At 39.2% G+C, this 27,983-nt stretch overlaps 1 protein-coding gene across 10 annotated transcripts in view; it reads right to left on the reverse strand.

Moving 5' to 3' along the window:
* LOC121908028 (partitioning defective 3 homolog) overlaps positions 1-27,983 on the reverse strand; it is a 252,280-nt gene that overhangs the window by 152,978 nt on the left and 71,319 nt on the right. The gene's annotated exons all lie outside the window — the stretch shown is intronic.

Raw genomic sequence — 27,983 nt, forward strand, 5'->3', positions numbered from 1 at the left:
AAATAACAAACTCTGAAACAATGAAGCGATTTATGAGAAAAGAATGCAGGGAAAAGAGGGGTAAATTAGATTAAAAGTATTGCTTTATTGTTGAAATTGTTGCGTTAAAACCCCAAAAGGTTAAGCGAGATGTGTTGAAATGATAACACAGTGTTACATAAGCTGCTCTCTTAACATTTGGGGGGGTTTATGCACAAATAATATTGTTTTAAACACACTTTTCAACGTGCGAATGTGGTTCTTTTTCTTTGTCTGTGAAAAACAGATTTCATTCTCCACAGAATCAAATCCAATCAATAGAAAGTGGAGCGAGTGAAAAGTAAAGTCTTCATAGACGTCGTGAGGGCTACTCATTGATTACAGTTAAATGTGCCCTTACTGGAAACTACCTGGCAACTGATGATGATTCTTAAAAAAACAAGAGAGCAGACCTTCAGATTACTGAAACCCACAATGATTATACACCCAACACAAAAACTATTCCCACCCACAGACAGTTTTTTACTCTTGACAGTCCAAAATAGGGACATTTAAAATGATTCACAACGCAAACCACGACAGGTCGACTAAGGTTAGAGTTCACTAGGCGATGCCTGAAGCCACACTACAACACAAATTTGTATGTATGACTCCACCAAAACAGAAATGGATGTTCAGCAAAAATAGTTTGTTTTGCTTATTTATTCTGCAAATTATGCAGATGATGCAAATAAACTGAGGAAAAATGTTACATTGGGAAGAGACGGTGGATGAAGAGACAAAGACTGTAAACTCTAGAAATTTATGAGTGTTGGCAGACTGATTTTTTTTTTTTTCGTCTCCCGGTCGTCATGTCTGATTCCAGTCAATCCAACATAATGATCATGAAAAATAATCTTAATCAGAAGGATTAGAAGAAACTGGATCAGAAGGCAAATGAGAATAATTAAAACATCACACATTATATGATTTTACTTCCCGAATGTCAACACAAAACACCCAAATCATAACTACATTCATGTGGAATACGTTTAGAAGGTCTTAACACATGGTGGTCCTTTTCTGCTCAAACAGATGAGGACCAGTCCAAAGGAATATGGAGATTATTGAGCCCCCTTATGACATTGAGGCCCTCATTACGTCCAATCATATCCTCTCTTCAGTCAAAATGCCTCCATATTTTCCCTCCACATCTTTACCTTCAAAGCTCTTCTTCTCCCTCACAGATCTGATTAATTCCAGCTTCTACTGAGTCCCTTTATTAGATTAGAGATGAGATTCATGCCGCCCCTCTGCGACTCTCACCAGGCCCACGTGTATGTGTGTGTGTGTGTGTGTGCTCATCTGGCTTCAGTTAGCCGAAGAGAAAGAGAAAAATCCATCCCACATTTGCAAATTCATAGATGTGATCTAACTGCGCCTCGTGGTGAGAGCTGATGTAGTGGCTTGACTGCGATAATGTCCCCCCGTTTGAAGGTCTACCTCCTGACCCATAACATCTCCCCGACATTAAAAACTAACAGGGATGTTCAACAGCTCAAACATCTGCAAGATAGCGCAGCAGTTCATCTGGGTTTATTTTCTGTGAAAACCTTTAAAGAAAACTCGACTATACCGCCTTTGGCAAGACGCAGCTGATCAAAAACAGACTCGATATCTTCCTTTTTTTTTGGGAGAATATGGAGAAAAAGATATATTGCATGTGAAAACAGAAATTCGAATTATCCGTTTTCTGTGCCAGCTTTGAAGATTCACAGAAACGACGTGTTCCGCGTCAAAGTTCATCGATTTGATTTTGTTTTTTCTGAGACACTGAATGTGATGTTTGGAGTAGAGATAAGTATTGAGAATCAGTCTCACCTTCATAAAAACAAGAGATTAAATAAAAAAACATGCTATCTGTTCCTGACAGCAACGTTCGGACGTACTGCGCTGTCCATGCATCCATCAACACTGCTGGTTACTGGATCTGAACCATTATTCCCATTATTCTCACCATTAGATATTATGTATAGACCCACTCCTGTCAAGTCTTCTTCCTGTAACGTTTGGCTAAGTCATATCCTTTCATATCAATTACCTTTAAATACCTTTAATTTCTATTTGTTCATACATGACTGTATATTGTGTATATAAAAACTGCTCTCACATCTATAATTAACTACATTAGCAGCTAAAACAAGCTTTATTACATTCTTCCCTCACAAATTTGTAAGCTATGTAAAACTGAACAAATACATACAACAGATGTGAATGTAAGAACTCTTTCTATTGGTGCAACTGTCCTACTGAGTTGATGCTTAACACAAGGCGATCTATCATCTGTTAACTCATTAGAATCCATAAAAAACTATGATATAGCCAACCCTGCTTGGTTTTTTTAACATGCCACTGGATATAACACATGTAGTAGGGAGGGAACCAATGCACACACTTCCTGTTGCACGTTACAGAATATACATCTAAAATACATCTCAATCATACTTAAAATGAAAGGAAGTAAATGTAAAATGCAGAGTAACATTTTGAGGTCGTTCAGGAAACACTGTGACACTCACTTATCAAAAAAAAACTCCTAAAGCAACAAGCTATATATACACACGCCATTTAAACACGCACACTACTACATAAACACAAGCATATGGCCAAATAGAATGAGATGCATTGATACACACACACACAAACACACACACACACATACACAAACAATTACGTTCAGACACACAGCGACACCCGCAAGATCCATTAAAACACAGACACACTCACACCATTGAAATCCAACTACCAGTTTTCCAGCACATTAAACGTTCATTTCAGCCACATTTAGCCTGAGAGCTGTGGAGTTTTATAGCATGCTGGACAGGCTCCCTGGTGAGGGGGAACAGGCTCTTGAGGGCACACACACACACACACACACACACATAAACAGACATTTACAGACCTCAAGACTCATTTTTCCCATTAGCCCCCTTTACATAAATGTGCACACATTTACTTCAAATTAGACTTCGCGTCAGCCCGAGGCTAATGTGTACACACAGTAATGGGGGTAATAAAGGTCATGGGGCAGGAGGGAAGGGGGGGTTGCGGGAGGGAGTGTCTGTAAGTGAAAGATGTATGGAGAGAGTTTTAAAGAGTGAATAAAGAAGTAGGAGAAGGGAGGAAAAGAAAGTGAAGTAAAACAGATTAGAGCAGATGTGTGTGTGTGTGTGCTCGAGTGTGTGTTTTTGTGAGGCACATGGGAGAGTGGGACTGGTTGTGTGTTGTTGTGTGATTGTGTGTTTTATGTGTGCACCACATCTATATAAAACTTTCAATGTGTGACCGTCAGAGGGTCCTCCACTCCTCCCTCATTAAAGCTTAGTTCAGCCGGAACAGCTGAGTCAGCAAACCCTCCCTCCCTGTGGCCCGCTCCCTGAGGACACCACAGAAGAAGAACCCCCCACCCCCAACCCACCCCATCCCCCCCCACAACCCCAATTGCTTTTATAGCCCATGTGGTTGCTATTACATGAGGCTGCGACGCGCTCTATAAATGTGTACAAGACTGCAAATATCAGGCGACCTGGTCATACTAGAAGGTGTATGATCACTGATAATTGTTGACAACGTAATAAAAGCAGCGCAGTGGTTGTGATGTGGTCGTTAACGCAAACTGCCCCGAGTCCAACCATATCTCAACCTACAGTGTATGCCAGTACAGTTTGACATAGAGATTTTTACTAATTTCAATATTTCACACACTTTTCATAATGCACTAATGATATTTTGGACAATTACTTCATGGTTTTTGCATATTTTCATTAATATTTCTTATTCTTTGTCTATTAGAAAAAAGGCACTTTTGCCAAAAAAGGATTTCATAAGTTTCATATCCAATTATTTACAACTGTAAACAGTGGCTGAAATTATTTTAATTACATTGTTTTGCCCTTGTATACCAATTATGAATGTAGGAGATGCCTTATGTACAGTCTAGTAGATGCAGATGAGTAAATGGTAATTAAGAACTTTTAATTTAAAAAAAAGGGTGCTGGGAGAAAGCTGATAAACAACTGTTATAAGTGTGATGGCTGCTTGTTAATTGCAAAAAAAACAAACAAAAAAAACCCTATAATGTACATGTGCAATTGTCAGGAACAAACATTGTGTCTTTTTGCTTATTAGGAGAAATTGTAATGTATCGAGGAATTGTAATGAACCATCAGTGAGAATAAACTTTCTTCCATTTAAATGTCACGCAAAGTTTAGCACAAGTTTTCTGATGTTTAAAAGATCAAAAAAATATGAGTTAGCTATGTAGGCTGTGATGATAAAAACACAATTTATTGAACAACCCTTCTTTTACCGGCATTTGACTTTTTTACAAAACATTTTTAACATTTTTTAAACCAGACATACATCATAACTTTGTTTTTTTTTTTTTTTTACAAATTTACTACTTGCAACTTCAATATGATCATTAAAATCCACTTAAAGCAGCCGCATGAGAAGCCACCTCCTGTGAGATTACAACGTACGAGAGCCTTTACGACGGCGGTAGCATGAATGTTATGATTGGAAGGTTGCAGGTTGAAATTTCCAAAGCAAGCTGTATATTGCTCATAAAATAAATTCTGAGCAAGAGCTGAAACAGAGGTGATGATCATATAAATCTGTTGTTTTTTTTTTCTTGGTTAACAGAAAAACAGATGGAGAAATCCATTTAGTTTAAATTCACCTCTCAGTTTTTAACTGGTTTGGCTTTTCACTACAAACACAATGAAACGCTAATCTTTGGAGTCCTTGGTGGTTCCCCTTGTCATAAGGAACACATGGCATCAAATGCCAGTTCATATTTCGGCAGCATCAGCTGTGCCAAATACACTTTGTCTGCAAGTTTAGAAAACAGAGGAACATTTTTAATGGTTCTGACTGTAACGAAACCTCTGTTGGATTCATATGAAACCATTTGCTACTGCCAGTTCCTCCATGTCCTTGTTAAATGCTTGGCTTAAGCCAATCATTTTCATGCAGACGATTAAAAAAAACAAACATGAATGACAGGTAAACAAACCAAACATCGGTTTTAGTATGCGTTTCCTTTGTCTAATCAATGTAAGTGAATATGTTTAAACCGCTGTGACTGACAGTCGTTCCCTCAAGACTTCAGGTTCTTTCTGTTGGATGTTTTTGTTGATTGAAGCGTTTGTGGGCTATGAAACAGCCTCAAGTCAAGCCTAATTGCTTAGGTTTGTTGACAAGCACGGCCTGACCCTGCCACGGGAGAACTGCCGCCACCCATCATCACACAGACACACACATACACGCACTTAGAAAAAAAGGTGACATCCAATCAGCGGGATTGGTCTTCCCTCAGGAAAACAGAGGAAGTACACACAGAAATGGGTGTTGATTGGGCTGTCAAACTGCGTCAGTAAAAGCCAGAAGGTTTAGACTGTTCAAAAGGAATATAACCTTTTTGTTCATGACTTACAAGTTAACCTTTCACAGTTCATGATTAGTGCTGCAACAAGTGTTTCTCTAATTGATTTGCTCATAATTTATAGATCTCCTTTCAGATAAATCGACTGATCATAGGTTAAACATAATCATATCTAATGATCACATGTTAATCCTAAAGGGATATTGTCAAAAATGTGCAGTGCAAAGTGTGTAATAGCGCTGCAGCTAACTATTATTCTCATTATCCATTAATCTGCACATTACTTTCTCTATTAATCAATGAATTGTTTTGGCTATAAAATGTCACAAAATTATGAAAATCATCTGTTATAATTTCTTAGAGCTCATGATGACATCTTCAAATGTCTTGTTTTGTCTGATAAACAATCCAAAATCCAAAGATGGACATCAAATCATCACATTTAAGAGACTTCAACCAGCAAATGTTTGACATTTTTGCTTAATAAATGGATAATACAATAGTTATCAAAATAGCTGCCCATTAGTTACAACCTCTAGTGTGAATGTGTGCATATATGTAAGTGAGTGTGTGTGTGCATGTGTGCACAAAACTCTCTTCTTATCAACTTTTCATCCGATTTCTTGCACACACATCCCCTTATAACTCAAGCCAACAAGACTAGGTCAAATCTGCGGATGTCTCTTGTTTTTCTAAGACTCACTCTGTGGAGTGTTTTGTCAGAGTGATTGTTATTTGGGGCGCTTTGGCTGGGTTGCATGGAGAGCTGCTTCCTCTCCTACTCCGCGAGCTCACGCTGTTTGTCCTGGCTCAGATGCAGCAACACAGCCCCAGGCGAACCACCGGGTGAGTTGCAGACATCATCCCGAGGAGCAACATAACGCTCCCCGCCGGCACAGAGGCCGCGGACCCCATGCTCTGGGGTCAGCCGCAACAACGCCTCCACGCGCTCCTCCCGACGGTTGTGCAATCGTAGCGTAGGAACCCAGGTGCAGACAGAGGTAGGGCATCTGCTGGCTCGGCTGCAGGGTGCTCTCAGCGTGCAATCAATTTGGAATGAGCGGCATCACTCAGTCAGTCAGTCAGTGACGGACAGACGTTCCCGTGTGTAGGCTTGGCTCGGCTGTTGCGGTCCATCCAAAAAAAGTAACAATAATTGAAAAGTAAATTACAATGGAAAGTGTGAGTCAGTTCACTTTTCAGCAGTCACTTGCAGCTCATAAATCATCATCATAACTCTGGCAAGAACAATACCCTGGCAGCCGGGCCAGAGAGAGGGAACCAGAGGGCTCTCAAAGGGGAATTAATCCTTATGGGTGTGTGTTGGGGGGTTGAATTCAGCAAGACACAGTCGCTGCTTGCACCACATCAGCAATCGCCGGGCCTTATTTCATCAGAAATCCCAGAGCTTATGCGGTAAGGCTGTCCAAAAATTACAGTTGCCTTAGTTCTGACTACCCACTCCAAAACATAAATCTTTCCAAGCTGCTACATCCATCTATAAACCGTTTGATTTATTCCCTCGTCACATTAAATAACGTCAAGTCATTACTATTTCACACAGAATTATATTACATCAATAGACCGCATTTTCCCTCGATTCAAACCCCACGGTGCGTACTGTTTGTGTTCTTTCACATGATTTATTGGATCTAAAGCATAGTATATCAATAAGAGTAGACACATAAAATCAAAGAGAGCGGGATTGATTATTTGAACAGACGGGAAATTTGCTTGTCATGCAAAGTGGAAATGACAAGGCAAGCTACAAAAGAGTACTAAATGACGAGATCTGCCTCAAATGAGTAATGCTTTTGTTTCATCTAAAGTTATAAATTAACATGATTTAAAGTAAGACCGCAACTATCATTTATTTGAATTACTGATTAATCTGCCGATTATTTTCTCAATTAATCGTTTGAGCTATAAAATGCCAGATACAGTGAAAAATGCCCATCGCAATTTCTGAAATTTGATGTCATCTAATTGCTAGTTTAGTCTGACCAGAAGTCCGAAAAACAAAAATGTTCTGTTTAATGTCACAAAAGAAACAAAAGAATTAACACCAGCAAGTTGTGTAGAAAAAAAAAATTCTGATTGATTGCAATTTTTATGATCCAATGTCGATTCAGTAAACGTGTACATGTGCGCTAAATGGTGTGTGAGTGTGTATATGTTAATGTAATTGGTTCACTTAAGGCTGCATGATGTGTAAAATTTGTCAAAATCAAGCTATTACAACATGCACAAAAAGGTCATATAGATGATTGCTGTTGAATGAGCTGCCTTGAGTCAAAACAGCCCCATAAACTGTTGGTCTATACAGACCGACCACATGTTACAGGACTGTCCTGACTCAGGATGGTTAGCTGACTCTGGCTGATCTAGAGATCACATCTACGAGATGGAGACAGACTTTCCGTGTCTGACATCAGAACAATTTAAGTAAAGGTAGAAATAATACTACACATAAAAAAGTTGACACACAATTAGGGCTGCAAATAACAATTATTTTCATTATCAAGTAGTTTGGTGATTATTTCCTCAATCAACTGATTAGTTATTTGACCTATAAAATGTCAGAAAATGGTAAAACATGTCGATCACCAATCAGTCAATCAACCAAAATGATGTCCTCAAATGTCTTATTTTGTCCAAACCAAGAGACAACAACCCAAAGATATTATATAGACGTTTATATATTACTAAAGCAATCAGAAGATAATCAAATTTGAGAAGCTGGACATTGTTTTCTTAAAGAATGACTCCAAACAATTAATCAATGATCAAAATAGTTGGTGATTAATTTAATAGCTGTCACCTATGATTGATTAATCAACTACTGATTGCAGCTCTACACACAATCTTATAAGACAACAGTTTTATGACAATGTTTACTTGCACAATGTCTATGCATCAGTATCACCAACACGACTTCCTAGACTTGTATTATATTTTCCAAACAAAAGCAGCCCTGAATCTGGAAACCCAAAGCATCCAAACCTGGCTTATGCTAAACCAGGTCGATGCCAAAGGATAAGAGGGCAAAAAAGCAAAACTGTCAGCAAAAGAAGGGAAGTACCCCACCTTCACTTTCGCCTACACAGCTGTGTAATCCAAACTATGTTGTCCCAACTCTCCTCTTAGGTCAAGAAACTGCAGCCTAGAACATTTTCGTTGGTTACACGCTTCAAGAACTGTGGGGAAAGTGCGAGGTTGCAACAGGCCTTTTCCCAAAAGCGACAGCCGTCAAAGCCCTCGGCATCAGTCCCCGCAGCCAAAAACCACAGAGTGCAGACAGGCAGTGACCAATGTTAAGCCCCGGTCAGCATACCACATTGTTTATGTGGGGAGTTTTGTTTCAAAATGAGATGTCTAGCTTTGGAGAAAAAAACTAGACCCACCATAAAAATGCTCATTTTTAAAAGGATGGTAGGTAACTTTAGATGACAACATGATAACACTTTTAAAAACTGGATTTTTATGATTTAGAAAGATGAGCTTTAGGTTGTATTATTTGAAATGGATACATGTACCTTCTATAGTTTCTATTTGAGAAGTGAAGTGTAGACATTACATTTATTACTCTCGATTTCCTGAAGATTTGTGCCTGAAGACATTGGAGGAACGTGACTCTTGACGGGTTCATTAGGTAAAGAAGGAAATCGGCTGTATATAAAAATCTTTCATTGGAAGTCAAATACGAAAGGTAAAGGGTTTGAAAGATGTGACAAGAGTTATAGTTACATGGTTTCTGCTCAATGAGTAATGAATACATGAGGGCGGCGAAAGCTATTCATCAAGGCCGCAGAGGGAGAGGTGTTTTCCCCTCTTTCATATGTCCAGTTTGATTTGTCACCTGAGAGGTTACATGTAAATGTTTTTATCATAGCTTTTCCACATGGTGGTTAATGGATAGCTCTACATGCAATGTTATACAATAACACACCGGACAAAAAAATAACAGTGACTCCATCTCACCTACTTCATCACCGATAGTCATTTTAATAGACTCCGAAATTTAAGGTAAAGAAAAGGCAGCTCTACATACTGTGATACATGCACATACATCGCAGGGTTTTCTTTTATTGTAAACACATCGCTTGAAATAAAGACCACCCCTGGTAACATTAACCTCTTAAACTCCCAAAGGACACCGGCGTCCTCGGCCGATATTACTGTCTTTCAGAGGCTGTAGCGGGCTCAGTTTTAAAGCTACAGTGAATATGGTATCGTATGAAAACAGAAGACCTGAAGCATCCATTGGTACCAACCATGTCATGCTAGCTTGTCGTGAAGTTGTCCGTAGTTGGGCTAAATTTTGGCAAGTCAAGGGGTCCCTTGACTTAAACTCTAGATATCTGAATGGAAATGGTTCTGTGGGAACCAACAAGTCTCCCCTTTATGGACATGCCCACTTTATGCTATTCCCATGCAGTTTTTGGGCAAAAACCATGCAGTTTTTTGCATGCTGTACAAATGTGTTATTTTACCCTGTAGAGGAAGTATGGTTTTCCAAAATCTCCAAATGTCAAAAATTTTTGATACCAAATCACAGCATGAATTTTTCCTGTGGTCTTCCTCAAGGTCTTGGTGTCTTACTGTGGTATTTTGGAGGGATTTTTGACCATTTTTGATGAGTGGCCAAAAAATGGTTAGATTTTGCAACAAATCTGTGTAACAAATGGTATCAACCCAAAAATTGCTGTAATAATTTATGAGACATGATTGAGCATGAAAATGGCCATTACATACTTCCATCATAATGTTCTACGCCTTTATACCCTCTAAACTTTCAAAATTTGAATATGTGCCTGACCAAAACACAATGATTATCATAGTTTGGTGTGGAAGAACTTGAAGCGCCTGCACAGAGCCCTGACCTCATCCAACACTTTCGAAATGAACCTGGAAATCCGACTGTGAGTCTCGTCTTATCGCCCAACATCAGTGTTGGACCTCATTAATACTCTTGTAGATGCAAGAATGGGAGCAAATCCCTGCAGCCATGTTCTAAAATCTTGTGGAAAGAGTAGAAGCCATTATAGCAGCATATTACTGTTCATGGTTTTAAAAAGATGTTCAGCAGTCACATGTGGGTGTAAATGTGCAGGTATACCCACACTTTGGCCATAGAGTGCATGTGAACTTGTATGTTTTCAGGCATTAGGTCTGGTAACTAAACTTGAACTTGGTAAGGTGGAAAAACTAGAGTTGAGTTAAATTAATAAAAAATGAATAGTCTGTTTTGTTTGGGAGGAATAAATACTGGAACAGTATCTGAGAGGTAGTGCTGTTTTCACAAAAACCATTCTTATCCAAGAGCTTAAATTCGAAATGAATCAAAACTGACATCTGAGTCAACTTTTTTCCAACAGCTTCACTCTACATTTATCACACTTAGATGCACATTTAGGCTCAGGGTGCAAAAATCAGTTTTTTTTGGTCCACCAGCCAAACGGCTACTGCATGTTCAAATTTTAATCAACCACTCAATAGATTACTATTGTTTTTTGGCTGGTGATTGAAGCAAATTTACCAGCCACTTGCATATTTTACCAGCGTTTGGCTGGTGCTGATTTTTTGCCCTGTTTAGGCTTATCCTGTCCCAGTTCTTCACACACACACACACACACACACACACACACACACACACACACACATACTGACATTTAAGTGCAGTGTGTGCAGTGAGTTCTTGCTATAGCGCTCTTAAGTTATTTTGTCACTTTGTTCCTTCACAGTCAACGCATATCATTCTAATCCACTCATACAGTCATATCTGCAAGTTCCAGAAAGACAAATTTAAGACTTTTTGGGCTTTTTAATGTTACTGGGAATTTAGGAACAAACTAACAAAATAAAATAAAGAAACTTGCAAAAGCTGATTACTGTGGAATGTAAAGTATAGAAAAAAAACACAACATCAGATAATTTTCCTGCATTTATCCCCCCAAAACACCACTTTTTGTTTCAAAATGATTGGCATATTATATGGATTTAATATTGTATTAATCCAAGTGACAAATTAAACATAACCTATTAGTGAAAACTACACAATTCATTGTCTAATTATGTTTAATGCCACTAAATATGAATAAAGTCACAAGTGCATTAAAAAGAATCCTGCATGAAATAAGGACATGCTTAATAAATTTGACACTTGAAAACTTTCTCACTTACTTCTTCACTCAAAAAGGTGTTTTATTCCAACTATTTCATGACCCTTTATGGGAAGGTGTTAATGTGAGCAGCCGAGGTGGAAAAGGGCAGCGGTTTGGATGTGTGACAGATGTGGCTAAGATTAGCTGCGGCTGGTAGACGAGCAGCGCAACCTCAAACTCCCACAGAGACTGTTACAGAGTGAGCAAAGACAGAACAGACAGTGACCTTGACCTCGTAGACTTTACACAAAGACACACACGCACAGAAGAAGAAGAATAAGAAGAAGAAGAGGAAGCGCACATATCAAATATAAGAGTATAAGACATGACATCGCACTAGTTATGCGCTCACCTTCCTGCACGATGTCAAACATCTTAACACTCAACCTTCCACGGTCAAAAACACCTTCTCACGCTTTCATTCATTCACTAAGTTTGTCCGTCAAAACACAAACCGACAACGATACACACAACCATTACGTCCGAGCAAACACAGATTTAAGATTACATTATAATCAAGTTGAGGACAATCCAGAGCGGCAATTCCACTCAGCATAATGACCCTCTATCCATTTCACTTTAATCCAGACGATAGAAAACATGTGCGGGAGAGCGCGGGGCCGTCTGAGTCGAGGCCAAACTGACAAAGTGAAAACGGCAATCAGACGGAGCAGGGGGAACGAGGTAGTGAGGGAGTGAAGCACTGGAGGTGATTCATTCTCCAAAATGAGAAGAGTGCTGACTTATGACTCTGATTCCCTGAAAGATGCTGCTCTTGATACCCCACTTACTGAGCTTTTTACCAGAGTTTCCACTGAACTTTGGTTCCACGCCAGAGAGGAACATTTTATAGCTTTGCAAAGTTAGAGAGAAATAACTGACCTGATACAAAAAAGTGCTGGCGATGGTGTTTTAATGCATATTTGCTTTCTTATATTGTTTTCTTCAATCATATTTGCACTTTTTTTTTTTTTAGAGGGATTTAGATTTTATTGGATTTTACATCAGTTTGGTTTACAAATATATACTTAATTCAAATTGAAAGGTAGTTTGGGAAATACATTTATTTGCTTTCTTGCCAAGAATTAGATGAGAAAACTCTGAATTCCATAACTTCAGAGCATGATCTGATAACTATCTGCTTAATACACAAAAACTTTTGTTTTTATATACAAATTTGTTTCAACTGCATAAAAACAGATGTCTACAGTACTGATGCAGTACTGTGGCTCCCAATAAGGAGCGTTGTTTCAAACCACAGTTGAAATTAAATCTGAAATTTCCATCTTTCTGTTATCGCCTCACCATCGTCGTCAAATCTGAACAGCCTTGTTCTCGAGTTAGCCTCATCTGCTCGTTCACTTAGCTGCAACGGCTACACCGTCAATGTTGGATATTGGAGCTTTAAAAAAAAAAAAAAAACACACACACACTGTTGAACAGTGCTGACAGTCTTTCAGCTGAGTGAAAAGTGTGTTTAATTCAAGCTGCTGAAAGCTGATAGATGTGGGTACAGCACAGAAAAGACCGTGCAACAAATCCACTTGAGAACTGCACGCGCGCGCACACACACACACACACATAGAGAGAGAGACTATTTCCTATGGCCAAATGTCTGATATTGTGCTGTGAGCCCATTTCTGAAACCTCAGTAAGAGGAGGTTGTCTTCTGGCTTGATAGCTAGAACAAGGTACTTCCACTGCTATGGGTACAGGTTCATTTCTCACTGAGGTTGCTCACACTAAAACTAAATGTTCTCAAGTTATTGTGGGTATTTTGAACAGAACATCCATCAAATCAGCTTGAACCAGGAGCTTGAAACAAAGTAATTTTCGATCGATCGATTTACGCCTCACTTTTTAAGAAACCTAACATTCTTTTTTTTTGGGTCCTAAAATACTTTGTTTCTTTGTTATTCGTATTGTTTTTCATTTATTTATGCACTGAGCTTGCAAAGTAATGAATCTTGTATTATTTCTTTCTCACCTTAGCGCTATAAAAGTTCAACATATGCCCCACTCGATTGTGGGTGTTCATTCTTAGACCATTCTTCAATCATTTTAATTAATTAAATGTATTCTAATATACCCAATATTTGCTGCTAAAGCCGTTATATCCCAGCTGGTCCGACTGTTCAGTAATTTGGCTTGTAAACATCTGTTTGAATAGCTGCTATGTTAGGTATGTTTACCATCTTGGCTAATAGCGTAGCATGTGTGGTATTTGATGTGAGCATGAGATTGCAGAAAAATAGTCAGTTGTGTTCTTGGTCCTGCTGGAACTAAGACATACATGCACTGAATGCTGATTGCAATAAACAATTAATGCTGTTAATTATAATGTGACCAAAAGAAGGCAGCTAACGTTTTAAGCTAACATTAGCAAATCTTTATTTTGGTCCAACTTGAAGCCACACTGGACTAATTTAACTGAGAGCATGACTAAGACTGGCGTACCAGCAGCTACCTACTAACATGGGTGCTCTGATGGACAAAGCACTGACAAACTTGCATTGATCATTACTTTATCTATTAAAAATGTGGAGATAAAGTAAAAAAAACAGAGCTTAGCAAACCACATGTGTGTGCATGTGTGTGTGTAGGTGAGCAGGCTGGGGGTGGTGATGTGAGGGGGTTGTTAGCTAGCCCGCTAATGAGCACCATACATCACATGCTATCAATGCTAATCTCACTTAGGGCTATATTTAGACGTTTAGCTTCAATTACCCGTTTTCCATGGGACTAATCAACACTTAGCAGGCGACACTGCCGTTGTAAATGTGACCGTGTGTGTGTGCTGCAGATGTGTACAGGTATGTATGTGTGTGGATGTGTAAATTTAATTAATCAGGACACCCTGTGTATGAACAAAGAGGCTTAATAGGTTTTGGAAGGAAACCGCAGCTCATGCCCTGAACTCATGCTAAGCTGAGATAATCGGTAGAGTTACAGTCTGGTGAACTGCGCTGCCAAGATCCTACAATGAAAATATTCACATTATTGGCTTTTTGGCTTATGTTGTATATGTTATAGATATGTCTTAGTATTTGAAAAGCACAGACATAAATTTTAATTTGAGGTTTATGTTAAATTTAAGTGTAAAAACCTACTTTTTTTTTTTTTTTTGAGGGATGTTCAGTGTGGTACGGGCCAAATTGTAAAGCCTAACAAGCTTAACAAAATACATGCAGCATGTTTTGTTTTCATTTCTTCTGCTTTTATAAAACACAACCGGACATCACTTTATCTTAAACAATATCCTGGTGAATTATGTTCCCCTTTATCTGCCAAAGGATCTTTCTTTGTCTTTGTTTTTTGGGGGAGGTTTTTTTGGTGGATTGGTCCTAAATTGGACGCCAAGCCCGAAAAAGCTTTTACTGAAATCAGCCAAAGTAAGAAAAACAAAGCAAGTTCACGTTATGTAACTTTTTTTCCACTCATCCTGTCACTATCAAGTTCACAAATCATCGTTTCACAGCAGGTTTGCCTTTATCTTGCTGCAGAGCACATGCTGTACCAAACGTGATACTGCACAACACCAGATCCTCCATATGAGCACCGCACTGCACTGCATCTGCACCGCATCGCAGTCCAGAGGTCTTGTTTTCTGCTGGGTCCGATTTAGAACAACAAACAAGTTATTCGTTTACCCTCCATGACATGACAGAGGAAACAGACAGAACATTTAATGGGAAAAAAATAGACTAAAAGAGTTTGAAATGTCAATCCAGAAGGAATTCATGAAAGGAAAGGGAGAGCGAAAAAGGAAAAGAAACACAGGAGAGGAGAGGAGAGTGAGGGTGATGGACAGTAGGATGGAGGGGAGAGAAGATAGACTGGATGAAACAAAGTGTGGAGAAGATAAAAATAAAACCAGATAAATAAATAAAGATTGAAGGCAAGCTGGAAGAAAGAAAAAAAAAAATGAGGGAAGGAAGAAATTGATAAAAAAGGACAAGGAGAAAGGAAAACGGTGGAGTTGCCAAAGAAGAGAAAGGAAGAGGGGCGAAAGAAAGAGGCGAGACCAATCGTCCGTGAGAAAGACTCGGTTAAGGGGAGCGAGCTCTCAGGATCGGCACCGACGGTGCTTTAAACTGAGTTGTTTCTTCACAGAGTCTGGCTGAGATGCTCAGAACACAGTGAACTGGACGGCTTCCCTCTCTCTCTCTCTCTTTCCCTCTCTTTCTCTCTTTGCCGGGAATTATTCTGTCACTCCCTTGGCCTGAACAAGTGGTGCTGGGGGAAGTGTTAACGTAGCGTGAGTTCGAATGCGTGTGTGTACGTGGTGCAACACAGCTGGCAAGGCTTGCGTTGGCTCAAGCATTGGGGGGCAGTTTCTGTTGCACAATGAAACAGCCATCAGCCAAGAGGAAACGGCTCTTTTTTTTTTTTTTTTTTTTTAAGCAATAAATCAGCTGAATTAAAGAAAAGTTGGGATGTGAGGGGAGAGAGTGAGAGAAGGGGTGAAGGGGAAAAGGAAGGAGGTTGGCAAATCCATGAGTGATAGACAAAGAGAGGCACAGACTGAGTAAATAAGACAAATATTGTATAAACGGTCTGTTTTCATCATTAAACTTATAAAATAGGCTTGACTTCTATTCTTCTATGTCTTCTCATGATTAAGTCAGAGTACATCCAACGACTGAATATTATTATTTTATCACGCAAATGCAATTTTCAGGCTTTAGAGGCTAAAAGAAAGAAAAACATTAATGCTGTAGCGCTGCAAATACTTATAATACAAGTAGTAGCTCAACCAATATATCAGCAGGCATTATAAGATAATATTGGCTTATCAAAGATCTGCTGGATCAGCATATATAGGTAGATTCTCAAGGAGAAACTGCAGATAATTTCATTGTTGTATTTGTGTTTTCTTACAGTAGTTATTTATGATTTTATTTGTATTTTTTAAAAAACTTTTTATTTTTCTTCCTTTCTTTGGACATTAAGTGTTAAAAGTGCTGTATCTCCCACACAGTTCTTTCAATACTGACGTAAACCTCCTCGAATTACAGCTGAGACTTGGCATTTTAATGTAGCATCCATTACTTCAGTTCAAATTGAATGTGTCGAAGAACAAAAAGTGTGTAACTGTCCAAATACTGTCTGGATTACTGGAAGACTGCTGGAAGCTGTTTCTTTGTACAAAACAAACTGAGGTTCTGTTATATATTTTTTGCTATTTTGTTGAGGCGTCTTGTCTTGTGGCACCTAAACGATACAATTAAATTGGTTTATTCATTAGCTCACTTTAAGTAATCAGGTTAAGTGTTAAAAATTTTTATCATCCTTATCTGTTGGGCCTAAAACATCATGGTGGTGGTTGAATAAATCTTAAAGGTAAAGCTCATTTTCTGGACATCAGAACGCTGAAAACCATGTGATGTTTCATAATCACACTTTGTGAGCACATCTTTTTTTTTTTTTTTAACCTGTCACCAAACAGGGTCTAATATGGATTTGTGCAGCTGGCAGGGATTTAGTGAGACATTACCACAGAGGGGGGCGGGGGGGACGGACGGACCTCAAACATCAATCCTCTATTATGTGAAACTGAATTAATCCACAGGCGGATCGACCCATTGTAAATATTTAGGAGGAGCGTCTGGTGAGTGTCTAACAATCATCGAGGGGTTAGTGGAGTATTTCTAATGACAAGGTTTAGAAACCAGGTCTTCTTGCTGTGGCGTAACACTGAGACATTGTGTCGCCCAAGAATACCATGAAGTACTTTTACACTTTTAGGCCTGTGTCTCATTAATCTGTGATCTTTAATGTATTCCAGCTGTTTTATGTTGTTGTACTGTTTTTTTTACCTACATTCCCTCAACCTGCCTTTACTCCTACTACTCTACTTTACCTTCTTTTCTACTGGATATGTTTTGACACTCAACAGAAGGTAGTTGTGAATCTGTTGATCTCAGGTATGGTTAATATATCAGAGAGGAAAAAGAGGTAAATCACCCTGGAATCGAAACCCTCCCTCCCCCAAAAACACCCCTCAAACTGCATAGCCATTAGCTTCTTCTCACAGCCTTTACTTATTATAACACAGCAACATACTTGTTCCTCTGAAGACTTCATTAAAGAATAATTGCAGAACAACCACTGAGCTGTGTGGGTAGTATCCCAGCATATATATAGCGTCTAGATATGTATAAGAGCAGCCCCAGTGGGAACATAACCACTAATACTAGACGTGTTAGCGCCTTGCTCTGCCCTGTAAAATCTGCAGGAACACTTTGTGCGACTGAGGATTTAGGGATACTTTCGAACTGCGCGTCAGTGTCATTTGAAGGATTGTGTGCATCTGTGAGTTTATGTGTGCGCGTACGTCTGGCCGAGGATTTTGAAACCTCCGAGACGTTTAGACTGACCCACATAAGCATTCGTTCTCCAGCCAGGCGGAGGTCTTATAAGCCTTGCTTGTAATTGAGGGCCAAGGGAGCACCTCAGGAGTGACGGCTGCTTAATGAGAAATTATAGTTGTGCTGATGCTTTCAGAAAACCTGACTCCATTTGATAGTAATTACATCTCATATGGTTTCATTACGCCAGCTCCTTATTTGGATTAAGAAATATTACGACTGAAATAGGAGAGGATAAACTCTGCTGGGATTAACACCCGATCGAGACCCCCCACACACTCATATACACACATACGAACTGTGATAAATGACTGAGGTTTAGTGAGTGAGTCCAGTGAGAGAGGTCAAACTGAGATGTTAAAATTATTCTGCCAATTAATCTAAATTAATCACAAATTCTTCATTGTGTCAATTTGTTACGGATCACAACAATACGGAGGATTTAGTCTGTGAAGGTTCTTTCTTGCCAACAAAAGGACACCAGTAACCTGAATCTCATACAGGATTGATTTTTATCAGTAGAGGTTGCATTATTCTGATTGGTTCTAATGGGTTTAAAACATTTTGTGCACTTCCTGTTTTCTACACCAAGCAAACTGCACAATTTGTTATGAGTGCCTTGAGATCTTCAAGTTGTAAAAATAAGTAAAACTGAGTGGGTAAAGCGCTAATGCTAATGATGCTAATCACAGCAAAAAGTGCCTGTCTCTGTAAATGGGATCAGAAATAAGTCCAGTAAGATCACCACTTTAAAAAAAAAAGAAAAAGTTTTTATCTGATTCTATCAGTTGTTTCGTTGGCTTTCATCTGTCCAGATGCACATCTGGGTCCAGGCCAGACACCTGCATGAGTACGAGTCAGTAACTTCTTCTCCAGAGGTGGAGAGCTCAGTCCAATGAGGACTGTGGAAGAAAAATGATATGCTCTGCGAAGGTTTTTATCACTTCATCATGTATTTACTTTCCATATCCAAGTACTATAAAGTATCCTAACTGTGGAATAACTATCCGTATATTATCTGAATCTTATAGGTTTAGGTTTATTTATCTTTTAAATTCATTAAAATGACCACCAGAAATCTTACATTTCAAACAGCCTTGATCTCATTTGGGAACTATTTCTTGTAAAATAGTCCTCCAACACATTCTGCATTTTATTAGCTGGTTTTAAGACCACTGCTCATAACCGGAGACCTGAAGTTTGCATAGATAATATCCCGAGCTGCAGTGACTTCAGAGAGAGAGACTTTCTCATTACCACATATATTGGATTTGCGATTAAAGGTGGTTCTGCTAAGTCAGAGGTAAGAGCCGATGGACTAGAGATGCAGTGGTATTAGAGCTGCAAGTTTAAGCTTTAATCCAAGGCGAGGTAGAGCGGGCGTCAAGGTTTTCCCTGCCTGTCTCTATCTCTCATACCCAGACTCTCTCTCAAGTTAACTGCAATTGAGTCCTAACCTACATGCACATAAATGTCAACTCTTACCTTGAAACTAGAAATAACACCTTGTGGTTTCATACCTCCACCAACCAGTCAAGTTGCAGTTCACATCCAGACTCATATAGTATTTTTAGTGAAGACTTTGAAGGAATTTAATAAAAAGGTATTAAGTGTATTTTCCTTATATGTGTTCACATGTTTGGCCAATAAAGCTGATTCAAAGCTGTAGCCGTGACAGTAGACAAAGCTTCAGATATGGATGTTGCTGCAAAGAGGCTACAAATTCTACAACATGGATGCTTCACACACAACTATAACTAGGCAGCACAGAAGATCTTTACAATCACCACAGTTTGAAGGTGGACACCAAAGATTAGTGTCACCAATTCAGTATCCAACCAGATGTGAAATATAGTCACAATCTCCCCTTGTGTTCCAGAGTTATGGCGCTGAATAATGACCAGAAAGGTGTTTTTGAAGAACATTATGATGTCACAGTGAAATTGACCTTTGATATTTTGGATATAAAATGTCATCACTTCATTATTTTATCCTGTTAGAAAATTATATGAAACATTATCATATGAATTCTTGCGTTATGGCCAAAAACATGTTTTCTGAGGTCACAGTGACCTTGACCTTTGACCACCATCTAATAAGTTCATCCTTGAGTCCAAGTGGATGTTTGTGCCAGATGTAATGAAATTCCCTCCAGGTGTTCCTCAGATATCGCACGTCACGAGAACGGGGCGGATGTGAGGCCACAGTGACCTTGATCTTTGACCTGTACCTCGGACGTAAGGATGGACAATTCAAAAACATAGCACCTCCAGCTACGGCGCAGTAGCCAAACTTCCTTTCTCTCTCTCTGTAAATCAAACACACACCTCCCTAAACCCATCATCATATCTCCTTCCCTTTCACCACCTCCATCCCCAGGAGAGGAGCCCCGGTGCTGAAATCTAATTAAAGGCTCCATAAGCAGAGCTCAAATGAAACTGTCACATCAAAGTCGCAGCTGGGACAGAATGACACAAATCAATAAGACAGAGAGCTTTAGCAGATCCCCGCGCACCCTGGAGACTCCTGAGCCGACCTAGGCTGGGATTAGTCCAGTCTGACACCACTTTGACTGGAGGTTGGAACACTGAGAAGTGTTGGAGGCTGTGGTCTGTGTTGGAGTGATTACTAATGGAGTGTATTTGTATATTTCTGTTGTGTGCCTGGAAATTTTTTTTGATATAAATAAAGAGTGTGAATTTGGTACAATTACTGACACAGACAACTAAAATTGGTCTCCTCCCCTGCGACACAGCTGTGATGTTTTCCAAGTAGTGTTGGAAAACAGCTGTTAACAGTTGGCAACAATTAACATAAAAAAAAAAGAAAATACACAAGGCATTTATTCAAATCCCTGTGGAGCGCATGGATGTATTGTAGAATTGGATTCTGTGACATACGATCTGCATTTGAAAGCTTATAATTCAACTGAGAGCATGTTTTTAATTTTCCTAATTAGTGTCTTACTGGACTCACACAGTGAATATTCACAAAAGTCTAAAAGACACAACAATAGACAAAAAATATGTTTTTTATTTATCCTTTATGTAATGTTAAATCATTTTGTATTGTTCAGGATATTGTGTGGTCTTTGTGTATTTGTCACAGCCCTGACAAAAAGAGCTTGAAACTGCCTATTTTTCATATATTATTACCGCTCCATAGGTGTGAAGGTTATTGATATTGTTAAGTAGCATAATTGATCACTGAATAATCATTTTAGTCATTTTTTTAAGCTAAAATGCTAAAAAAATTGATTGGTTGCAGCTTCTTGGATGTGATCATTTTAAGCTTCGTACATGATAGTATAGATTATCTTCATATTTTCAATCAACATGATTAATCTGCCGATTATTTCCTTGATAATCGATAATGAACATAATCGTTAGTAGCAGCCTTACTTATGATTTAGCTTAAAGCTCTGCCAGGTGAATGTAACCTCTGCTACTGACAAAGCCTTTCACTCTTGCAATGTGCTACATTTAAAGACCTATTAGACAGCTTTGCATGCGTTGGAAAAGATTAACTTCATTAAGTAAAAACCATGTAACGTGCTGTTGGTAAAAGGTCCCTCCTTTGTCTGTTTTTGTTGGGTTTTTTTGGCTGGACCGCAACGGCAGAGCCAACCCTATAAACCTGTAAGCCCGTGAACGACTGACTGACTGACTGATGAAGTTACACCACTGGTCAGCCGAATGTTTAAGACTGATTTACAGGTGTAACTTTCATCCAGGGTATCATATTCTAGTACAGCGTATGATCCGAGTCAGACTACGCCATGTATCTATTGACCCATTTATCAATCTATCCACATTTGTGAGTTCTGAGTGTGAATCTGGCAAAGAGTGAGGTGTGAAAGCCAAGAGGGAAAGTTTGACTCTTGTAAAATAAATTGCTATTCTTGTTCTCTTTCTTTTACTACCCTGTTATATAATCGTGTTACTTTTTTAACATAGTGTGCAGCCATGGCCGTCACTCCGGGCGCTGTTCAATAAGAGGAAATATCTTCGGGGGTCCGCCCATATCTTTCTGCATAAAAATACCCTGATACTAGCATGAACATCAGACGACAGCTGAGCGTAAAGATGTGTAAATCTAAGCCATCCAGCTATTTTACTTTCCAATTCTGATAAAAATTTATAGCACACGGGAGTCCTGGAGGGACTTGTGAAATGTGAAATCTGGTTGCATATGAAGTCGGGTTTTCATTGGGCCGCAGTGGAAACTTCTTCCAGAAGATTGACAGGTGAGTTAAAAAACAGAGGTCTGAGGAATGGAGAACGACTTACCTGCACGTATGAGAATGGAGACCGAGCGAGACACAGCAAATGGGCCATGAGAAGAGAAAGAGAAGAGAAACAAGTTAGTTTAATTGTCGTATAAATATGTCAGTTTGCTTGAGCGACGACACTGAGGTGTAGTATAAAAGCTAAAGTAAAAGATTTTTGTTTAAACTGGTTTTCCATGTTATTAAAAAAAATTTGCATGGCGGCCAGGAGAGGACACAAAAATGTCTTGTGTAATGTAATGCAGCTCTACAATCCACCAAAAAAACCATTCTTCTGCACTCGACTGAGTTCAAAGAGACTTTAAAAATTTTTTTAAGCCAACAAGAATCTGACAGACTTCAATCAACGTTCTGTTTAGGGTTCACTTCTCTACAGTGTCGTAAAACCTTCAACACTCCGCTGAGTATTTGCCAAAGGGTGTTTGGGACTACACTGGCATGAACTGGCCAACATTTTATTCAATGCCGTGTGAACTAATCTTCCTCCCAGGCTTCAAAACCCAATTATGCATTACACAATGTTAAATCAGCAAACAACAAATGCATTGTTATGCCGTTTTCCTCAGAACAAGCAGCGAGTCCTGTTATAGGAGGAACAAATACTCTTCTCTGTTGTCATTTTCCTCATCAAAAGCTGTTTTTTTTTTTGCCTTTGCGAGAAGGAAGAACCATAAATCATTCAATTTCTGTTTGTCACACCAGCTTTGTTTGCACTATGATTTTGATAGAAGATCATACATTATGTTAGATATGATTAATACAGTTTACACCTGTAATTTGTAAAAGGAATAAATTTGAATTGATTTGAAACACAAAGCAACACAGGCTTTTATTTGAGTTGTATCAGGATAAAAAAAAAAAAAAAAGTTTCCGTGAGTTTAAACGTCCATCTACAAGCAAACTTCTTGAAACGCATAATTTAAGCATACCCAAGAGACGGCCCATTTAATTTGGACTTTTTCTTCTTCCGAGATCCTATACTTTCCCCTATCATTTAAGGACAATAAAAGTACATTATCCCACCCTCTGCAAAGCAATGCTTATCCAAAGAGACATCGATACTTTACTGAGCGCCAGGGGAATAGGAGAGTGGGGCTTGTTGTTGAAATAAGCACTTTCAATCTCGCACAGACAGCAGAAATCTGACAACGATACCTTACACAATAGCCATTGTCGAAAGCGAAGCCATGAGGAAAGAGTGAGCAAACGGGCTAATTTGCTGTGTGAACAAAAGGATGCCTGTGACAGCTCCGCAGTGACACATTTCTGTTGCATTAAGGGATGGAGAAGGGATTATAGTCGAGCATGTGATCCTGTCTTGTCTGGCTGTGATCTTTTGTGAAAAGACGCTGCATGGTTGACAGAAAAATGTCTGCAGAAAACAAAATAATGGGAACCGAGGCAGAAGTCTCTCCCTCCTACATTAATCCTTCATCTATCCTGAAGAAGTGCTGTAAACGGAGGCAGAAACAAGACACTGTGGAGGTTATACGCTTATGAATTCAGTCCGTTGTCTATCTTTCATTCCTGCCATCTACAGAGGAAGCCATTAAAAGGACATCCTCTTTTATTCTTTATTCATATCACTGTTAGAGATGACACCTCAACGGCCACGTGTCTTCCTCATCCGTCAGGAAAGATTTTCCATTTTGGTTGTGATCAGTTCATCTTATCGTGTTATCCATTTTATTTTCAGTTTCATTTCAATTATTTTAAAGGATTTTAAGCTTGTTTAAGCTTCTGCATCAATGAGGGTCACTTGTTCACCATCTTTCAGTTGGTGGACCTTTATAAAAGGGTTTCTACCAACCAAAAAACTGCCTACAAATGAGTAAAAGGGACAATGGGCAGGATTTCTCGTCCCTTCTCAGTTAATATTATGGTATCTATCCCTTAAATACATATAGCTGTATCAGGCCATTGTAGGCAATGTTTGTATGTATGACTATATTGAATTTTTTTGTGATTTTTTGCATCAGTGTGATTTTAAAAGTGATTCTCCAGAAAATGCACTAGGGGTTCATCCATATTGCTCATGTATAAACATATAAAACTTCATATTTGGCAGGGGAGTCCCAAAGATTGTTCTATGGAGTGCCATGTTGATATAATTTAATAAGCTTTTTGATTGCGTATTTGCATATGTGTTCCACATTCATCTCTGTCCCAGAAGTGTTCTGTAAATTACAAAGCATCTATGGAGATTTGTTCTGGATCTCAGCAGAGCCAGATGACCCAAGCAGGCGGTCCCACTTTGATAAATGATGTACACTGCAAGTACAAAATAACCTACTTGGGTTTGGGAAGTATTCCTGTGCTACACTGTGACAAAATACCCAGAGACTTCATTTCAGCCTTTTTCCCCCAAATGGTTAAGTATGAAATATCAGTATGCATTATGTATTTATCCTCCTTACACAGCAGCCTTAGTGCTGCAGATAATTCCTGAAAGTTGTACAACGGAACTAAATGAATAATTTTAAATATAAACTCTACTATCTTGCAGCCACAACTAGAACTAGAACAGGACTTCAACTTTTGATGGACAATCCCTCGAGTATGAAGCCATGCGCAACGCCGAGAGAAAGAAGTGGGGGGAAAAAAAAGTGGTTGCCTATAGGTTCTACATCCTTAATACACTTGCAAACTTTCAAGGACTGCTAAAGGTTTTCTCTCTGTGCATCTGGACATCCCTAGAATGTATTTATTGATCTGCTTGGTATTCTAGCAGGCTCAGCGCACAAGTCAAGCGTGGCAGATATGGCCGTGCAAGTCATCACAATGCCCGGAGCAGAAGGTACACTCTGACTGGGCACGGAAACAGAACACTTCAGAGTCTTGACTTGAAACGCATGATCCTCAGTGAATCGGTGTTTGTGTGGGTTCAGGAGGAGTTTGGACTGACCAAATGAGTAAGTAAAGAGAGACTGCTATGTATGTTTATGGATGTGTACATGCAACATGCCCAGTCACATCCTCTACGTCTCCCGGATCAGCTTAAGTCGCTACTCCGCATCCTCTAAGTCTTATCTTAACTTTCTGAAAAGGCTCCAAAACTAAGTTCCCATGACTGCGATGGAAACCTCAAAAAACCCCCTTGTCATTACAACTATTATGAAATAATTGCATCATTTTCATTGCCCCATAAAAAGCTTTTTCTATGGTAGAACACAGACAGATTTAGTCTAGATCTGTCTTGATTAGCCCTATCAGAGCAAAAGTTTGCCCTATTCCCAGTTGTGCACCGTCAAAAGCAAAATTCTCATTACGGACAAAGGCGTGGGAGGTAGTAGAGAGTTAAAGATAGAAAAAAAAACAAGCAAAAGAGATGGACGGGGAGAGAAAGAGAAGCAGACAAACAGAGCGACAGAGCTCTCAGTGGCCTCGGATCAAAGACGACTCGGTCTGTTTTAATGTTAATTCAACCAAACGTACAACAAGTGCTGCTCCGCTTCTCTAGGCAATTAATCTTGCGTGAGCCAAGCAAAGAGAGATATTTCTGAGAGGGCTAAATAAGTCTGCATAATTTTTTTTTTTCTGAGCCAATTACCATGACGAGAAGAGTTGGGGAGAGGAGGAAAAAGGGAGGGAGGGGAGGATGGAGGGAGAGAACAGGAACAAGGGAGGAGGTTAAGGGAAAGAAAGACATGCGGGAGGAAAGACACAAATGAGGATGTGTAAGCAAATGGGGAAAACAGAAGAACAGGAAAGAAGGTGGAAGGTCTTTGGGTCAATTGCTGAACTCGAAGGGCGGAAAAAAAAAAAAAAAACCCTGAGATCTTTCAAAGGCTACTGAGCATGTTCAAAAAAGAAATCAATCCGTGTCAAAACAGAAGTCGTATCCTCCGTGTCTAACATAAAAAGGATGAATGTTTTGAGGGTACAGCACAGACAAAGAGCTTTTTTGGCCGCCACGCTAAGCTTAGCTGTCAGTAATGCACTTACACTGACAGCTATCCGTTATTACGTTGAATGATGTCGCTGACAGAGATAGAAGGGCGTTTAAGTAGGCTTGTACAATGAGATGATTTTGCCTCTTTGGAAAAAATAGTTACACCCAGAAGAGGTTCTTTTTTTAAAGCTGCCCCATCTATGCTGCTGTGACATGAGGAATGTTTTAGGGGGGAATGGGAGAATCAATTTCACCGCCCTGAGGAATGCTCTAATATCCACGGAGGTGTGTGAAAACGTTTGACCCTGGCCTTGCAGGTTCCATGAAAACAGATCCTCAGAAAATAACACGGGGGCCTCCGGCTACATTTGATGCTTTCTTTGGCGACCGCAATTACCGACACGTTTAGAAAACCAACTGAGGAAGTTCGGGAGTCCTCGCTGAGTTGACTTGCTCAGTTCTAAATGAGTCTGACAGCGAACGCAAACACGCACATCAAGAAGCGAGTCCCCCAACTCAAGTCATTTTTTTGGTTTTTCAAAGGGTCAGTGGTTTGTGTGACAGGCTGACTTAGGGTGGAGTTCACGGAGTTTCCGTCCAGAAATAACACAAAAGGATCTATATGAGAGGTTTGGTTGTGAGGACTGATGATATTTAAGGTTTTAAATATACTGAGATCATTACTCATGCATGAGTTTTGTGTAAAGACGTGTTTTTTAGAGTTGCAACAATTAGCTGTCAGCTGTTAAATTAATCGCCAACTATTATGATAATTGATTAATCTTTTAGAGTTATTTTTAAAGAAAGAAAAAAGTCAAAATTCTGTGATTCCAGCTTCTCAAATGTGAATATTTTAAGGTTTCTTTAGTCTTTTATGACAGTAAACTGAATATCTTTGGGTTGTGGACAAAACAAGACATTTGAGGACGTCACCTTGAACTTTGGGAAAAAGTGATCAACAAGTTTCACCATTTTTTGACATTTCATAGACCAAACAACTAATCGATAAATCAAGAAAATAATCGACAGATATAATGAAAATAATCATTATTTGCACATTGGTCTTATTGGTTTTTTCTTTAACCTTGAAGGTACAAATAGAATAATAAAAAATACTGACTTTTTTTAAAACAAAGATGGCCTGATCATCGAACTGTTATTGCCAGGACCAAACTGTCACCATACTGACGACCAGCAGATTTCAAGAGCTTGCAGTCCTGTTGTAAGACGTTTCCTTAAAGGCAAGAACAGGCCACCTGTTGGCTAACTGCTCTGAAACCTACTTTACCTCTTCAGTAGCATCGATTAAGAAAACAAAAGGGGCCAAATTCAAGTTTTACAAATGTAATATTGAAATATTAAAAAAATGTCCATAACAAGTTCTAAGAGCCAAAGCTGATGTTTTCAAATCACTAATCTTCTGCAACATGGCAGCACATGCAGAACAGATCTGCATCCAGGGAGTGATTCTTCTTCTTCTTCAGTGAAACAGAGGTCTGTGATTCTTTTAGCACATGCAGGTCTGTCTCATTTCTGCTCCTTAACAACCAGAATTGTCAGCAGAAAAACAAGTAAACGACCACACAAAACAATGAATAAAAGCCTAAATGACTAATGTTTTATAACGTCCGTGGTATCTCTTGGGATTACACCATCCTCTTCTGTTTTCAGTTTTTGATGCTTTGTCTAGCTAACATTAAAAGAGATGCTTGGTGTGAGCTTGTCTCATCTAACTCTCCATATATAGTCCACTTCTCTCTCTGTCGCTGTGCGGCGACATACCTTTTTTTTTTTTCATTTTAGTGCATCAGTGTGCTCATGTGTGAGTCTGCGGTCTGTCTGTTCTCTCCCCTGCTGTCCTGTT

The sequence above is a fragment of the Thunnus maccoyii genome, chromosome 12 (assembly GCF_910596095.1).
Source record: "Thunnus maccoyii chromosome 12, fThuMac1.1, whole genome shotgun sequence".
Taxonomy (NCBI): Eukaryota; Metazoa; Chordata; class Actinopteri; order Scombriformes; family Scombridae; genus Thunnus; species Thunnus maccoyii.